The sequence below is a fragment of the Hypanus sabinus genome, chromosome 2, assembly GCF_030144855.1.
Source record: "Hypanus sabinus isolate sHypSab1 chromosome 2, sHypSab1.hap1, whole genome shotgun sequence".
Classification (NCBI taxonomy): Eukaryota; Metazoa; Chordata; class Chondrichthyes; order Myliobatiformes; family Dasyatidae; genus Hypanus; species Hypanus sabinus.
This window is the reverse complement of record NC_082707.1, coordinates 195,639,466-195,645,465: the sequence shown is the minus strand read 5'-3', so window position 1 is coordinate 195,645,465 and position 6,000 is coordinate 195,639,466. Positions and strand designations below refer to the sequence as shown.

At 42.5% G+C, this 6,000-nt stretch overlaps 1 protein-coding gene across 2 annotated transcripts in view; it reads left to right on the top strand.

The window, feature by feature from the left end:
- Nucleotides 1–2,632: 2,632 nt before the first annotated feature.
- rps6kl1 (ribosomal protein S6 kinase-like 1) overlaps nucleotides 2,633–6,000 on the top strand; it is a 49,949-nt gene continuing 46,581 nt past the window's right edge. Inside the window, exon 1 of one of the 2 annotated variants that reach the window (XM_059962207.1) lies at nucleotides 2,633–2,707. The gene's annotated coding sequence lies outside the window, so the exon portion shown is untranslated. The remainder of the gene's footprint in view (nucleotides 2,708–6,000) is intronic. The other variant, XM_059962216.1, reaches the window with a different exon arrangement.

Below are 6,000 nucleotides of genomic sequence, written 5' to 3'. Positions count from 1 at the left end.
CCTTGAGGTGCAACACACACAAAATGCTGAAAGAACTCAGCAAGTCAGGAAGCATCTATGGAAAGGAGTAAATAGTTGACATTTCAGGCCAAGACCCTTCTTCAGAACTGAGAATGAAGTGGGAAGGTGCCAGAATAAAAAGGTGGGAGAAGGGGAAAGAAGCTTGCTGTGAGATAATAGGTGAATCCAGATGGTTGGGAAAGATCAAGGCCTGGAGAAGAACTGAATACAATAGATGACCCCAGCAGATTCACAGGTGGAATGTTGCCTCACATGAAAAGAATGTAAGGCCCTTAATGGAAGTATGGCCACTTAGGCCACTTGTCAGGAAAAGTACCTGGAGGGAAATTAGTGAGGAGGGAAGAATGGACAAGGAAATTGTGAAGGGATTGATCCCTGTGAAAAACAGAGGTGGGGAGGAGATAAAGATATGTTTAGTGGTAGGATCCCTTTGGAGATGGCATAAGTTGCGGAGGATATTGTATTGGATGTGGAGGCTGATGGTGTGTTCGGTACGGACAAAAGGGACTATCTCTATTACCGTGGCGGGAAGATGGGGTGAGGGGATATACTGGAAATGCACCTCTGTGCCCTACCCCACAAACAGGATTTCTTGGTGGGCAAACATTTCAATTCCAATTCCCATTCCTGTTCCAACCTGTTGATCAATGGCCTCGCGTGCCAAGATGTGGCCACCCTCAGGATGAAGGAGCAATGCCTTATATTCCATCTGGGTACCTTCCAACCTAATGGCATAAAAATTGATTTCTCTGTCCAGTGAACAAATCTTCTTCCCTAACCCCCCACCTCTCTATTCCCCATTCTGACCTTTCACTTCTTGTCACCTGCCTATAACTTCCCCAGGGTTCCCTTCTCCTTTCCTTTCTCCTACGGCCCACTCTCCTCTCCCATCAGATTCTTTCTTCTCCAGCCTTTACCTTTCCTACCCAATTGGCTTCACCTATCACCTTCCAGCTAACCTTCTTCCCCTCCCCCCACCTTTTTATTCTGGCATCTTCCCCCTTCTCTCTCAGTTTTGATGAAGGGTCTTGGCCCAAAACATCGACTGTTTACTCTTTCACATAGACGCTGCCTGACCTGCTGAGTTCCTCCAGCATTCTGCATGTGTTGCTTTGGATTTCCAGCATCATGTTTGTGATTATTGTTTAGATGCACCGGTGTTGACTATCAGCGAGGTGGAGATGTTATTTGCAATTTGGCAGATTTTGGTCTTCCGGTGAGGAATTCAAGGATCCAACTGCAGAGGGAGGTACAGAGGCTCAGGTTTTGGAGCTTTTCAATCAGAACTGTAGGAATGACTGTGTTAATTGCTGAGCTGTGCTCAATAAAAAGCATTCCAAGATAAGTATTGGAATTGTCCAGATGATGCAAGGCCACATGAAGAGCCCATGAGATCACATCTGCTGTAGACCTTTTGTGGTGATAAGCAAATTACAATGGATACTGGTCCTTGGTGAGACCGTAGTCAATTCTCTGCAGTCTCTTGCAGTTTTGGGCACAGCAGTTGTCCGTATGAAGCTGTGATGCATCTGCAGGGTGAATATGTTACAAATAAGGAATATGAAAACAGAATGAGATCAGGTAGTATCTGTGGGAGGGTGACATTGAAGATGATGATCTTTTATTGTAATCTCTCCTCAACTCCACTAATATTTCCAGAAACTGCAAGTAAGAAGGAGAGAAGTAAGACACTAGGATAGCTTCAAAATAGAAGGACTCTCTTTAAGAACAGAGGAATTTCTCTAGCCATAGATTGGTGAATCTATGGAACTCATTGCCACAGATGGCTGTGGAGGCAGTCATTGGGTATATTTAAAACAGAGGTTAATAGATTCTTGATTAGTAAGGCTATCAAAGATTATGGGAAAGAATGCAGGAGAATGGGGGTTGTGAGGGATAATAAAGCAGCCATGATGGAAAGGCAGAACAGAGTTAGTGGGCTCAGTGGTCTAATTATGCACTTGTATCTTATCAATGACCAAGGATGGTGTGCTGGATGCAGAGGCTCCAGAGGCTGGAGATAAGCACGAGGAGTACTCTGTCTCTGTCTAGGACAGGTGGGGCGAAAGCAGAAGTATGGGGCACAGAGGAGAAGAGAAGAAAGCCACGCTCCGAAAAAAATGGAATTTCAGATGTCTTGGAACAGAAAAGCCGCATTGTGGCTGCAGTAGGACTTTGCTGACAAATCTAAAGCTGGCTTCATGCTAGGGAAAAAGGAGCGGCGTACTGGAACAAATAAACCCTGGGCCCAGAAGGATGTTTGGTTAAAAGAGTAAGAAGGAACGTACAGAAAATCTGGCGAACAGGAAAATCAAATATTTTATCTGATATCTGTTATATTGCTGACTGATAATACTGTCGTTTATTAACGGAAACAGAACACTCGGGACGAGTGGGCAAATGTGCCTGCACACTACGGGAACTAAGATTTAGTTACTGGGTAAAAATAACGCTGCCGCCGCTACTGCGGTGAGCGTTATCGGGGAAATCGTGAAATAAATTCAACAAGCGCCAAGAAATCGCTGGCTTTTTAAGAAACCTACCAGAGCGGCCGATCAAAATGTCGGCTCCTCCCCTTGAGTCGGTTTACGACTTTTTTGGTAGGTATTGCATTAAGAAAATTCACAACGTTGCCGTAAATTGTGGAGGAGAAAATGTAGTGGATCGGAGGTGGAAGCTGCGGAAGGTACTATAATAACTAACTGGATATATGTTAAATATATGAGAAGAGGGAGGTGGGGAGGGGAGAAGGGAAAAGAAGTTACAGTAGTAGCAACGAGAGAAGGCGGCACAGTTGCTGATCGTCTTTCTTTGATACAATGTCTTCTGCTGTAACACGGCGATGGTGGGTGGTTGAGCCGAGAACCCGGCGTTGCTGCTTAGCCTGAGGCCAGCTATGAGTGGTGCTCAGCCGTCGGGATTCAGGAGAAAAGCAACCCGCATACACCGGCAAAAAAATTACTTCTAAAAAGTCTTTATCCACCTCCAAAATATTTATTGAGTAATAAATTCTCAGTAATCTTCAATATGCTTAAGAGAATGTGTATGTTTGTTATGTTAAATAAGTTACAGGTTGTTACTAAGCGGCGTAAATAAGCAACCCTGCAGCCTGCTATGCCTCCAACACCAAAACGCACTGCATAGATGTTAATTACATAATAGTTAATATTATTAATATGAGAACGATTCCAATCTTTCTTCTCTTCAGTAGATAATTTGAATGCGATCTAGCCCCGCGATCTGCTATCATCACAGCTTAAAAGTGTGAATGAAGTATGTGATAAGTTGAGAGTAACTAACAGCTGTGGGTGCCACAGTAAGATTTAGCAAATTAGCACCTCTAATATTGTGACAGTATCTAAGTTGCATTATTTAGTGTAGGATTTTTTAACTGTGTGTTGGCTTCAAGGAAATTGGCAGTTGAATTTATCTTGGGATGGGGGGTGGTGCGCAGTGTAAGGTAATGTTATTTGGTGTGACAGTGATCATTTAAATTACAATTTGGAATCAGTGAATTACAGAGTAGTTCTGAAGTCCAATATAACTAGCATCTACAACAGAACTCACAAAATGCTGGTGGAACACAGCAGGCTACAACAAAACTGTTGGTTTCTGTATTGGATGAGAACCCAGAGATTTTGGAATTATTAATCAAAGGAGCTTGAGGGATTGACCTTGTAGAGATCATAGGAGGTTGCCCTTGTAGAGATTTGTAGGATCATATGGGCAGATATAGTGTGAATGGTCACAGTTATTTTCTCAGGGTGGTGAATCTGGGACTGAAGGAGGGGGTTTGGAATGATACTGAAAGAATTTGAGGGGGATTTGTGATGCAAGTTGTCCAAAGTTCTGCTATACCAAATTTTAACCGTCCAGTAGTGCTCGCTCTTCTGAGCTTTGCTGCTTCTCGGCCACCTCATTGGGTGAAAGGTTATTTTAGAGCAGGGTTTTCCAACCTAGAGTCCACTGACCCCCTTAGTTAATGATAGGGGTCCATGACATTAAAAAGGTGGGGAATCCTCTGCTTTAGAGGCATGTGAGACTTGGACAGATCAGCATGGACGATTTGGGCTAAAACACCTGCTTCTGTGCTGTAATTCAGAAAGTCTGTAGGATGGTTGAAAAGCAGCAAAGCCCCGAAGAGCAAGCCCAACTGGATAGCTAAAATTTGACAGAGAAGAACTTTGGACACAAGTTCACATCATCTTATGTGTCTGATAGAAGAGATATGCCAGGTGAACTTGAATAAAACCCCAACACTTGACTGTAATTATAAAGGAATTTCTCTGATGTCCACTACATAAAGGTCATTAATTGGGTCTTACATGACCACCAATATCTAGTGACTGATAAAGAATAATTCTTGATTTGTTATGTGGATTCCATTCAGCTGGTCATTCATTGGATTAGATCTTCACTGCCTGACAACTCCAAGAATAAAGCATCTGCAATATACATTTTTAATCTTCCAATAAGGGTTGAGGAGAATACTTATCAAATTTGGCTGCCCTCAGAAATTCACCTCCATCCTAATTCTGCAACTTGATCATTTGTAAGCCATGATCTTATTATTGAATCCAAATTAAACCCAATTCTAGTTCAGAATGGCATCAGGCAAGATGTATGTCAAATATCCCAATCTTTCCCTCTGAAGTTCTGTACCTCTCCAATGAGCTTTTGTTGGAGTGGAGTAGGTGAACAGGATAAACATGGGACAATTAAAACCATATTGCCTCTCTTAAGCATTCAGGCTATCATTTGTCCATCTGAAGAAAAAGTTGTTTGATGATCATATCTGAAACAAAGCTCCGAGACCACAGGGTAAGAGACAAGGTAAATGGAACTGATGGGATTACTTAGCTAAGAGTAGGCATGAATTCAGTTGGTTGAAAAGCATTCTATGCTTAACAAGCAAGTCAACATTCCTGTAAATTTCTGAATCATGGGCTACTTACCTCAGATTTCTCAAGATAACTTGGAGGAGGCCGATGTTAGCTCCACTAACAACTCCAGTGTTACACCAGAGTCAGCATCCTTTCCTGGGCCAATGTACCCAGCATACCTTGTCATCTTTGAGCTGCAGGTCATGTCATTCACATGTCTGACACTAGACTGTCAAAGAAAGCATGTTTTAAGATAATCAGATGAGCAGAGGTATGTTCTCAAAGCATTCTTGGAAAAAGTGTAATAGAACATTACAGCATAGATACAGGCCTTTTGGCCCTTCTTGGCTGTGCTGAACCATTTTTCTGCCTAATCCCACTTACCTGCACCTGGACCATACCCTCCATACACCTCTCATCCATGTACCTGTCCAAATTTTTCTTAAATGTTAAAAGTGAGCCTGCATTTACCACTTCATCTAGCAGCTCATTCCACACTCCCACCACTCTCTGTGTGAAGAAGCCCCCCCTAATGTTCCCTTTAGACTTTTCCCCCATCATCCTTAACCCATGTTCTCCTTTTTTTGTCCCCTAGCCTCAGTGGAAAAAGCCTGCTTGCATTCACACTATCTATACCCATCATAATTTTATATATCTCTATCAAACCTCCCCTCATTCTTCTACGTTCCAGGGAATAAAGTCCTAATCTACTCAACCTTTCTTTGTAACTCAGCTTCTCAAGTCCAGGCAACATCCTTGTAAACCTTCTTTGCATTGTTTCAACCTTATTAATATCCTTCCTGTAATTTGGTGACCAAAACTGCACACAATACTCCAGATTTGGCCTCACCAATGCCTTATACAACCTCACCATAACATTCCAACTCTTGTATTCAATACTTTGATTTATAAAGACCAATGTACCAAAAGCTCTCTTCACGATCCTAAATACCTGTGACGCCACTTTTAGGGAATTTTGTATCTGTAATCCCAGATCTCTCTGTTCTACTGCACTCCTCAGTGCCCTACCATTTACCTTGTATGTTCTACCTCAGTTTGTCCTTCCAAAGTGCAATACCTCACACTTGTCTGTATT